This window comes from Centruroides vittatus, unplaced genomic scaffold (genome assembly GCF_030686945.1).
Source record: "Centruroides vittatus isolate TY-2023 unplaced genomic scaffold, ASM3068694v2 scaffold_769, whole genome shotgun sequence".
Classification (NCBI taxonomy): Eukaryota; Metazoa; Arthropoda; class Arachnida; order Scorpiones; family Buthidae; genus Centruroides; species Centruroides vittatus.
The window spans coordinates 2,621,376-2,633,519 of NW_027122717.1; the positions used below are offsets into that span (position 1 = coordinate 2,621,376).

General features: G+C 31.6%; 1 protein-coding gene across 4 annotated transcripts in view; it reads right to left on the reverse strand.

Annotated features, from left to right (window-relative positions):
• LOC136989868 (RNA-binding protein 5-like) overlaps positions 1 to 9,805 on the reverse strand; it is a 66,706-nt gene extending 56,901 nt beyond the window's left edge. For all 4 annotated transcript variants that reach the window (XM_067288155.1, XM_067288156.1, XM_067288154.1 and 1 more), the window contains exon 1: positions 9,669 to 9,805. The gene's annotated coding sequence lies outside the window, so the exon portion shown is untranslated. The remainder of the gene's footprint in view (positions 1 to 9,668) is intronic.
• Between the last annotated feature and the right edge of the window lie 2,339 nt (positions 9,806 to 12,144).

Here is a 12,144-nt window from a genome sequence, read left to right on the forward strand (position 1 = left end):
AAGTGAGCTCCAGACAGAGAGAGATCGAGGAGAACTCCAGAGAGAGAGATAAGGATAAAGTCCTGAGTGCAGCTATCGTTGAGGATTTGAAGGAAACTTGGATAAAGATAGGTTCCTAGTATTGAGGTGACAGATAGGAACATAGTTCTTTAAGATTCATTGTATCTAGTCATAAGTTGATTAACATTGCCAGGTCCTAGGGGAATAGTTGATAAATATTAGTAGATAAAGTATATTGTTTTCTGTTGGTTTTTGAGAGTTGTTTTTTGAATAAATTGTTTTTGGTTCTTACTAATTTGTACATAGTTGATATTAAAATGTATTTATTCTTTACTGATTTTGTACATAGTTACTTACGGAGCACGCGAAAGTCCAAATACTGTACTAGCATCCTAACCACGAATCTGCATAAAGTACGCATTAGGTTAACGGTTGCGAGTTTCGAGCGATAGTTCAAAAGCAATATTGGCATTCTTTTTTTACTCAGTACTTTACAAACAAATCTGACATCACTGCCTACAGACCAATCTGAAATTGAAAATGCCACAAGATATTTAACTTTATATTCAGTCAATAGTTGATCCAGAAATCATCAAAGGGGTGCAAAAAGGAAACAATATGATTTACAAAATTTTTAATACCCATGGTATCCAGCTTAACTCAGGAAAACTTTCAGAAAGGTGCCCATGCACACCCTGTAAATCTGCCCATGTTCAATTACTTCTATTTTGGAAATAATAATTGGAATATTTTATTAAAACCACATGATCTAAATAATAATGTGCAACTGCTACTGAATTTGCATTTCAGATGAGTGAATGTATTTTTTTTATGTAAACATTATGGAACTTATTCTGTACAAGTATATTTTGAATAGTATATTCATTATTTGCCTCTTTTTGTTTGATAGTTTTTCTGCCAATACAAATATCTCTTCTTGTGCTGTGTCAGACTTGGGTACTTTAACCCTTTTTGAATTTTTTAATATTCATTATAGTGTTTGTTTCTCTTGATTTTATGTAATATACTTCTATTTCTACTGTAGTATTACACTTTTTCAGTATTTTACATTATTTTGAAAGAGCTATATATTTTAACTTTTAAATTAATTATATGTAAACTTGAAAGAAAAGTAATTTTTATTAAAATTGTATTATTAGACCTACAGAAAATTATTTAATTGTTGTTTTAATTCACTTTAATATTAAAGTAATATATCTGACAAAATTATAGCAAATATAATTAAAACTATGAGAATATTCAATACTTTGAAAGTATTAAAAACTATATTTTCACATGTTTTTATTAATTTAAAATTAACTAATCATGCTATAACATAGTTTCATCAATCTCAAATTTAATTTCTAACCATTAAGAGCTGTAAATCATTTTTATAACTGTAAACTGTATTGAAGTTTACTAAATTTTTCTGAAGATATTAACAAAAATATTAATAGTGTAGGTAACCTTCATTTTTAAACACAGTTAAATGAAATTTGCCAATTAGTTAACAAGAAATTGCATGTAATAAGTATAATATTGTTATATGTAGTTCTTTATAAATAAAATTTGCAACACGTCATATACATTAAAAAATTATCACATAAAATTTAAAGATTTTGAATAAAAATACCCAATTTGAATGACGACTCTTTTTTCAATATTACAGCAGTTAACATATTAAATATATGTTTGGAATGTGTTACTGCTAAAGATACTGTCTGCTTATTTTGTATAATGTAGTAAGTTGCAGTAGTAAGTAAAGGAAGTGTTATCCTACCTAACAATTTTGGAATTTAACATTTCATCTTCAGAAAACATCTAAAACATTCTTAAAATTATTTAAGCATTCTGTTAGAATATTTTAAAAAATCTATAAACTATTAAAATAGTCTGAAAATAGGATTCTATAGTAAAAGCAGCAGCAAATTCCAATATGTTTATATAATAAAAAAAAAACAACAAATGATCAGTTTGTTTAAGATTTATCTTTTTAGTATGTAAGTCTGAGTACATTTCAACAAAAATATTTTAAAACTCATTATATTACAAATAAAATTTATTATTAATTGAATATTTTTAATAAACCTTACTGTAATAAAATAAATATGTCATTATGAAACTATCATCACTTCAAATTGAATAAAAATAAAAATAAAAGATGACTAAATTTGTTATATCAAGACATTTAAATAAATATTTATTTATAAATGCATTAAAAACATTTTATAAATTAGTATGGTGTAGTTTTACATTGCTTCCAGGATTATAACATTACTGTACGTAATGCTATATATTGCATTGGATAAATGGGAAATATAGTGATACCTCAATTTTTGTTGACTTTGGTTATTGTTGGTTTCAGTCTTTGTCAATTTTTTCTGCAAAAAACTTGTCTCGGTTTTCATCAGCTGCCTCAAATTTTGTCAGCGTGCCCACATGATCTCGCTACTAATTTTGCAAAAATGAAAGGTGACCCACGTATTTTCCTACACTGTGTGGCATTGTTTCTTGTGTGAGCATTACCCTGCATGACTAGCCAAACAATTCTATTGCTTTCCTTTCCTTTTAGCTCCATCATGGAACCAAAGAAAGTTTCCAGAACCAGCAGCCCTTCGAATGCCATGTTAAATGTTCATTTATTCTTTACATTAGTCTCTTATATTCATTTTATATTAATTTCTTATTGTTTTTAGTATTAAACATTATATAGTGTGTCCCAAAAGTCTCCATACAGTGACACAAATCAAGCCCATCAGGGGCCAGATAAATAAAACCATTGAACACTGGTAGTTGGTCATTGGTTCATGCCTAACCAACTATGCAGTGTTCTGGATTTTCTTCATGTGTCTAACACTTAAACAGGATCAAGTTTCCACATAGGAAGTCCTGCTAAAAGTTACCCCATTGGCAGATCACCCATATGTTCTGTTGCCTTATTCTATCAATCCACTGACAAAAATCTTAATATCAACATTTTAATGTCTTGTGAATAAAGCTACATTTTCACCTTTGTACGTATGGAAACTTTTGGGACACCCTGTATTTATTCTCTATAAAATGTGTATTGGTATTATTTTGGAGTGTCTAGAACGAATTAATTGCAGGACTTAATGAAAGCACATGCAGGAAAGATACTACTTCCATTTTTTAATGCACACAACAGTTGAATTTAAATCAAATTTATTAATAAAAACTGCATTCAAGAATGTGTGTTTAAAGGTGCTTAAGAGAAAAATTAAATAAGAAAAATTTATTATTTCTCATTAGTACATAACATATTTAACAGATCTGGGGAACAGATTAATTCATTCAACTGTGATGTGTATTGAAAAATGATAGTAGTATCTTTCTTATGGGAAAATTTGTTTAAACTTTAGAACAACTTTTAGGAACCAATTATATTCAAAAACAAAGGTTTGACTGTATTGATAATTAGAAAAAGGTTTTGAAGGTGCAGCACCTTTCCAAAAATATAGCTGTTTTCATATAGATAGTTCAAGATATATATTTTATGGCATGAAATGAAGCAAAATGAACGTACTATGTTCCTTTTTGCAAGATTAGCATATTTCTCTTCTCTTTACCCTCCTCTTTGACACTTCAATACTTTTTCCTCAGTATTCTGTGTTTTTAAAACTTTGAGCAGAAAAATAAATAATTTTCACTCTTCTTGAACAGATACATAAAATCCCATATCCTTATTTTGTAGAGCAGATCAAGTGATATAAAACGGTATATTCACGATTTTGTATCCCCAATAGTTTCCAAGATAATGTAGCAATACCACTCAAGAGAAAATACATACTTTGACAAAACAGTAGTGCTCTATTTATGAGATCTGCATTCAGTAGTATAACAGTAAAACCTATCTATGACAACCTCACATGGTTCCTTTCAAGAAGTGGTCTTTTAGACAGGTGGTCATATAATACTGTATTTCTGCACGTATTTTGTGCACTTTTTAGTAATTTGTACTAAGCAAAAACTCAAGGTGAGCAAAGATAAGTGAATTTTTTCAATGATATTGGTATTGGTATATATTTTATTGGTACTATATTTGTACTATATTGCTATATTGGTACTATATTTTATTCTTATTGGATAACTTGATTAACAGGAATCATCATGATTTTATAAGACAGATTTTAATACCAATATTTTAAAGATTACTACAGTATTCGCATTTACTTGATTATAATGCACACTTTCTTTTTTTCCAACTTAATTCAACTTGGTTCTCTTCGTTCACTCCTCAGTTACATGTATTATGTAGAAGCATATCATATCTCTCCACCACTTTGGTTTTGGTTTTCATTAGTTTAATCTTATTTTAACTTTAAAAATATTTGATATTCTCGTAAGTACAGTAATAATAATTATTAATTAATAATAAAACACTTTTATTATTTCTTTTCATAATATGATTTCATTACATCAATGAATCGTGAAATCAAAAAAGAAAGGTTGCTTATAAAACTAATTTTTGCATTAATGCATTTACTGTTAATATAAACACATTAATATCCAATTAATTTTCACACACAGAATATTCAAAAATATTTTGTGTGCAAAAATTTCTTGGATATTATTTTTCTAAAAATATTGCGGAAATAAGGTAGATTGATACTGAAACCATTTATCGTACATGTACTGTATATGAGCTTCAAAAATAATAAATTTTATCAAACGATGAGATCAGCCAATTAATTGTATCGTTTATAATATTTTATATCCCTAAGGAAAATACTGTAGGTCTACAGTACAATAAATTGCATTTTCTCACAGTTAAACTTTGCTGCTAATTGCCATTGTTATAAACCATTTTTACTTTCTCTGATAACTTTAACACAATCTTCTAATGACAGCACTTTGCATTTCTTTGTTTTTTGAACATTTTCAAACAAACTGAAATGATCCTCAAAGCTTCACAATCCTCCAGAGACGACCTTTCTTTAGAGGCTACTATCTCCGTGAAAAAATGCAAAGTAGGTAAAAGCGTCCTCTGGTATTTTGCCACAATAAAAATATTACATTTTAAGTAAAAATTAAAAGAAACATGGCCGGCGTTATTACATTTAATAATATAAAATATAATACGACTTTACAAAGTAAACTTTGTCTTTTGTCCTTCATGTCCTTCTGGCCGGCCATGTTTCTTTTAATTTTTACTTAAAATGTAATATTTTTATTGTGGCAAAATACCAGAGGACGCTTTTACCTACTTTGCATTTTTTCACGGAGGCAGTAGCCTCTAAAGAAAGGTCGTCTCCGGAGGATTGTGAAGCTTTGAGGACTGCTGATGGTACGAACGGCAAAAAGAAGGACAAAAGACAAAGTTTACTTAGTAAAGTCGTATTATATTTTATATTATTAAACTGAAATGAATTTCCTTTGTAGCTAGACTAATTCGTTAACACATGCACCTGATTTCAAGAGTGGAGAGTGCCCAAGGTGGGTTCAAACAAGAGTTTAGACTGATTCATTATATTAGGAGGGGGAAACATTGAGATGGTTTCAAACAATAGTTTAGACTAGATATATTCGTGGAAATGGTCTCTTATTACAGTTGTTGTATGTTGTTTCCAACCAAAAATCTATGCCCACGGTTGCATTACACAGGTGATTGTTTAATAAAAGTAACTTATACGAAGACTATGTATAAACTATTCCATGCCAGAAATTTTTGTCCATTTTGACAGGTGCCTGTTGAATACAGGTTAAGAGGTTTTTACTGTATAAAGAAGGCTCAGAAAAAACAGCATTTCATTCTAGCCTTAGACTCTCTGAGGAAAAGTTGTTCTATATAGTTGGTAGTGTTAGTGTTGTACCAATCTGAACAAAAACCCATTGTTCACAATAAAAGCATGTCAAAGGTTAAGAACAGAAAGTTGTTTGCACTTTCTAAATTCAAGATGAAATTCATTAAAACCAATGGTTTCATTCTTCGATGAAAATATTGCAATCAATAAGAAACATCAAAGAGACATTAAACCAGCACCTCCGGTACAGCAAGTATGTAAAGAATATTGAACTTTACAAGTTAAAACCTAAGAAAACTACCTTGATATGTGCTTTCACTTCAGGATCTGAAAAGCAGCAATCATAGAATGAGTTTAGTGTAGAGCTTACTAATCATTTTTTGAGAAGTACATGCAAAAGTCAGTACCAAATGAAAGCACCCTTAGAAAAAAATTACATAAAGCCATTTTATGAAAATTTCTTTGAGAAAATAATCGATGGAATTGGGATTCATGTTAGATGAAACTACCAATAAGCTGCAAAGATATATATTGAATGTGCTGGTGAATGGGTGAAACCCATGCTTTTTAAGACTCGAGAAGACGAATGCTGCATATTAATGCAATCAATCAATGATTCATGCATGAAACTGTGGCCAGAGAACATACAATATGAAAAAGTCAGGCTTGTAGTGAATTATCAAGCACACCATATGTTTTTTGCTTTCCAACAACTGAAGGTCATGCACCTCAACCTCAATCATGTGACATGTATTGCACAGGGACATCATCTTATTTGTGAAGGTATCAGAGAAGAACACAGTATGGTAAATGTCTTCATTACTGCTTTGAAAAAGATTCTTGTAAAAGCCCCAGCTGTCAAGTTTTATACAGAGAAGTAACTGAGCTTCACCTACCACTATTCTCTGTCATAACCAGATGGGATGCTTGGATAAGAAATAGTTTTCTTGTGCAAAAACTTTGGAAAAATTAAATGCTTCATATGTGCCTAGATTCAACATATGTATCAGCCACCAATTACTCAATGACAAAAATCTAGAGCTGGAACTTTTTGCAGCATAGGGCTACAAGTATTTGCCTGATGTGATTCAGAATTTGGAAGGAATAGAGGAGGAGGAACAGTGGAAGAAGTTGATGACTATGACGGGACAATCTTGACAAATTTGAGGAACAATCTAGATGTGGAAACTTTTGCAACTTCAACTGAACTCACTTACTGAGCATTTAAAGATATGCTCCATTGGTTTCAGTCAATGTTGAGTGGAGTTCTTCACATACAAGAACCTCCTCAGCTAAAAACACCAGCAAGTTACTTTTGAAAACAAAAATGTGTGCATAATCCATTGTAACAAGTTGGTTAAAACCCCATAAATCTCGTGTTTACTTTATATTTGCTATAGTGTTGGATTAAAAATGTTCATGTAACTGGTTTAGACTGAATAAATGCATTTCATCAACACCTTTTTTTGCACTTTTTGTTTTTTCAAACCTTTTCTGCCCATAATTTTGCACCTTAAAATCTGTTTACTGTTGGTAATATAGAACATTCAAAGATTAACAAAACAATATCTTTTGAAAATGTTATTGTGTTTACTAGAAAGTATCATTTCTCCAAAGCAACTTTTATTATATTAATTTTTGGAGGTTTTATATTATTTTAAAATGTTTGGTTTCTGAATTATATTCCTGACAATGAATAGTACATTCTAAAGCAGTAAGATGAATTTTTAATCAAACTGAAAGACTCCAATTAAAGCAGTTATTTTATTTTGAAGAAAAAAGTTGATTTGTATTTAAAATATAGGGTGTACCAATAGATGGTATCAGATATTTTTAGAATAACTTCTTAAAAATCTGGTATCTTTTATTAAAAGTGAGGAATTACACACAAAATAAGATATCTGTTAAATGGGCACTTATCTTCTCAGTACATATGTACTCTTTAGATGATGTTTTGTATCACATTTTTTCATAATTGAATAATGCTAAAATCAGCAATATTTGCTGGATTCACTTATCTCCCTTTCTAGTGGTTACCAAAATAAATTCATAACTGAAGTTCTATTTCTGTAATAAAAGCTTGAATATTTTATTTTAGCAGTATTTGAGTCCACTGGATCTTGTATGAACACGTGCAAGTTTGTCAAAATTCTCTGCAACACTGAACACGAAACACAGTTGCTGTGTTAATTTGATGGTTGTCTTTCCACAATCCTTTCACACACTTTCAACATTCTCAGCCAAGCATCCATGAAATATACATCATAAAGTTGAACAAGTTAAACAAATTAATAATGATAATGAGTCAGTCATAAAGTACAAATTCCACTCAGTGCCTATGCTCAATATTGATGACATTTCAAAGAAAACTAATGAAATTCACAAAGAAAGAATTAGTTTACATCTTGAAGAAAATAGTATCCTCAGTGATACTGTGGATTAAAAAGAGAAACAATACAAATAATTAACCACATTAAGCAATCTAAGAAAAATATTTCAGATAAGAATGCACTAGCAACATTTATGATTTTAATTTTAGAAAAATCTAGTTTGTTGTAAACAAATCAGACATAATGGCTGCATTCAGCAGACTCAACAGTTCCAGAACTGTTGAGTATTTTCCTGACATAACACCGTCTATGGTAGCACTGTTTCGACATCAGAACACGTATAGTGTTTTGATGTTAAATTTAGTAGCATCTTTCATTTACGCTACCCGTCACTAGCCGCAACTGACCAACGACGGCCACTTCCAATTTTAACCTTTCAACAGTGAGTTAGTCAGGTATGGAGCAATCCCTATGTAGTGGAGAATAAACGTGGGAAATTTTTAAAGTATTTTTCCATGCGTTTTTTCTCATTACCGTTTCAGAAGAAGATTTAAAAAAGACTTTTCTTTACTAGACATAACTGTTATGTCTAGTAAAGAAATTTTTTTTTCCGCGGTAGTTTTCGGCTAGTTTTAGTTCTTTTGTGGATATATCCATCCTTCACCACTGTCACACAATCGCCCTTGACGGATATATCTGTCAGACACTGCTGAGTGGTTAATGCATATGTCACTCATCGTTAGGCAGATTAACTATGTAACGGCTATCAATTAAAACACCTTTGCTCAGTTACAAAGCCATTGTAACTGTGAACACAGCCATTGTCCAGCAAAAGAAAAAATATGGATGAAGTCATTCTTGTTGAGCTCATACAACTTCATAAACATACTCTAAGTGGGGAAAAAGGCACTCCTTTATCTTCCACAGAACCAGTTTCTTTGTATATTACAATTAACTTTTGAATTCCTTTGGTACTAGGCACACAAATTCTTACCAAAAAAGTAAATAATTTTCTTTGCATTGTTATTAGTTTGCTGTTTTTCATAAAACATTTCAACAAGAACAATGCATTCTGCAACTGGTACTGCTCCATTTTTTCCCTCTTCACTTTGAACATGCCAGATACCAAATATCACTGACTAAAAAATAGCACAACAAACATCATGTACAATTCAAATTTGACACCACCTATTGGTACATCCTTTAGATCAATATGGAATATTTAAACAAACATATTCTTCTTGTAACATGTTGTTTTCTTCAATAAATTCAACTGAACATGCTAAATATTGAAATTGATTAATTTAATTAATTGATTAACTTTTTATTACTTATCATAATTATATTCCGGCTAAAAACGTATAAAGAATATAAATTTAACAAATTTGATTTTCTGATAATATAAATCATAAAGTAACTATTAGAATGAATTAAAGGTAAAATTATAAAATTTTAAATGCTTATCATTTTTCAAGATGGATTCTTCACCATCTTAGAAAAGCTTCTCTTATAAAATTATGATCAATAAACAAAGTTATTTTATGTTTAAGTTTAAAAATATTATAAATGTTTTCACCTTTCTTTCTTCCTATATAATTTAATAGTTATTTTTTGTTATTTAGAAATAACTATACTTTATAATATTGATAAAACAACACAGAGGAAGAAATGGCGTCGAATTTACAAACGAACAATCCCATAATTCAACAGCGCCATTCCAAAGACCAAACGATAATTAGATAAAAAAAATATATATTTTTAATTAAGATAAAATGTTATTTTTTATTTAATTTCTATATATTTAAGACAATATGGAGCATTTCAATGTTACTTAAAATTTTATAATATTTTTATGCAATTTAAAATAATTTACATATTCATTTTTAAAAAATAATATTAAATACTTTATCTTGTGGAAAATAAGATGCCCTTAGTTTTTTTCCTAAGAATTCGATCAGACGCAAATAGGACGGTTAATAGCCTGAAAAATTTTGAGGAATCCGAACTTGAATCCAGATCAAATTCGAATTCGGATTCTTCAGAACGGAAAGGCATACACATTAATTAAGCATTTTGCTATTTGAGGCCAGATGGCCGAGCGGTCAAGGGGCAGCCTACCGATCCAGGATCGAATCCGGATGGGCCGAAAAATCCTCCCTCTCTCCCTCACCATCTGGCCTCCCCATTGGAGGCTTGGCCGAATCCATCATGGGCTTGCTAAATGAGGCCCTGTTAGTGCCCACAGGGCAGAGTTTTAAAAAACTCTTTCTTGGTCAAACATAAATTAATAATACAACTATTATGTCAAAGCTAATGGGCCATTATTGTTTCAATTTTGAAGTGTTCTAGTCTCGATATACCACTGCTTCCCTTCTCATGAAAGGTCTAATTTATTATGTTAATATTTAATTAAAGTTTTGGATAACGAGATTCATTTGCCGGTGCAAAATTCATATCGTCGATAGTTTTATTTTTCTATGTAAGCAATTCACGAAACAAAGTTTTATTCTTGTTCTACTTCACTCTTCATCCTGAAAAATTACTATATTGAGTTATCTCCAGTGGAGTAGCGTGGGTGTCAGCCGCCCGGGGCGGAGGAAAATTTCGCCGCCCCTTTATTTAGGTATTTTTACAAGATATTATTATTTATTGTGAAATTTTGCCGCCCCCTATAAGTGCCGCCCGGGGCGGGCCGCCCCTGCCGCCCACACTACGCTACGCCACTGGTTATCTCTGCTGGTTTATTTATCACTTCCAGATTTAACATATTAACTGCTTTCCAGAGGGGAGTTTTCAATTGAAAAACGTGACTTCCGGTCTGCATCGAAAGTTCATATATAGTTCATCCAGAGGAGACTGTCTTTGACCTTGAATTTCCGATTTTTATAGTTTTTCTCCCTCTATTTGTATTTCTGATTGGCTCTTCGTCCCATTCCTCGCTTCCCGATTGGTCTCTCCTTTGCTTCCAGGTGAAAACCGAGACCGATTCGGGTCACGGGAAAAGTCCGATTCGGGGTGTCTATATCCGGCACCTTTTTGTCTATTGTGCTCGGAGATTGTTGATAAAACCACAAGACTCGTGTTCACAATTTAGCCCGTTATTTGTGATTTCGATTTCGTCTGGGAACTTTAACGATCATACGTGATATTTTTCTATCTATTAAATCTTCCCCCCCTTTTTCGATATCGTTTCCCTGTATTGACTATTTATGAGCGCTTGTGTCAGAGTTCTACCTTTCGATTTGACATTGACAGATCGTTTAACACGTGTTGATCATCCCGGGACTCGTTGTTTACATTTTGTGCCACGTTTAGACCAATGGTTCTCTCTCTCTCTCTCTCTTATATATAATCTATCGTTATAATTTAAACACAAGAATTCCGCGATTTACGCTATTTTGGACCTCGTCTGGGACCTGACAATTGTCTCGGTATCTCCTTGCTGATCTTTAAAATATATGCACCGTGTTGGAATATTTGGATGCTGGAGATGATGAACTGTCAGTCCTTCTATTAGTTGCTCAAATCGATGGTGTGTTGCTCCTCCAATTAGTTGCTTGGTTTTGTGTTAACATCCTCTGGCGCATGCAAGTTATAAATTTAAAATGAATAATTCTTACAAGTTAGTCAATAATACCAAAAACTATTAAAACTTTTTCATTTTTTTCCGTTGAATTCGTTATGAATGCCGATTTTAAACGCTTCAAATAAAAATCAGTTTATTATTAAAAATCTGAAATGGAACCATGCTGATGTTTACGCTAGCCACCATCTTTAATTTACAATTCATCTCATCTTTCAAATTAATATTCCAAACCCTCATATGAAGACTCTCTCTGGGTGTGTAAATTTGATGAGTCGCACAGTCACCATCTCAATTTTTGTGAAGCAAGAAGATCTCTATCATATGTGACCCACCAATTGCCAAGCGGTCTTCGTACCAGTGGCGTAGCGTGGGTGTCAGCCGCCCGGGACGGAGGAAAATTTTTCCGCCCCTTAAAATTTCGCTCCCCTCTTAAATAAAGTACGGGGAATCCCTACAAGTCAGTACA